Source organism: Haliaeetus leucocephalus, unplaced genomic scaffold (assembly GCF_000737465.1).
Source record: "Haliaeetus leucocephalus isolate CR32 unplaced genomic scaffold, Haliaeetus_leucocephalus-4.0 Scaffold183, whole genome shotgun sequence".
NCBI classification, from domain to species: Eukaryota; Metazoa; Chordata; class Aves; order Accipitriformes; family Accipitridae; genus Haliaeetus; species Haliaeetus leucocephalus.
In genome coordinates, this window is record NW_010972619.1 from 204293 (window position 1) to 204509 (window position 217).

The following is a 217-nucleotide window of genomic DNA, read 5'->3' on the forward strand; positions in this document are numbered from 1 at the left end:
CGGGGACGGCGGGCCCCTGGAGGGGACCCGGGCTACCGGGGACCGGGGGAGCCGCAGCGGGCACCCCGATCTGCGGGATGCGGGGTGCGGGAGGGGCTCCGGCATCCAGGGGATCCCCAGCGTCAGGGGAGGCCGCCGGGGCTGCGGGGGGGCCGAGCTGCGGGCTGGGGTCGCAGGGAGCAGCCCCCCCCGCCGGGCCGCGCAGGGACGGGGCGGC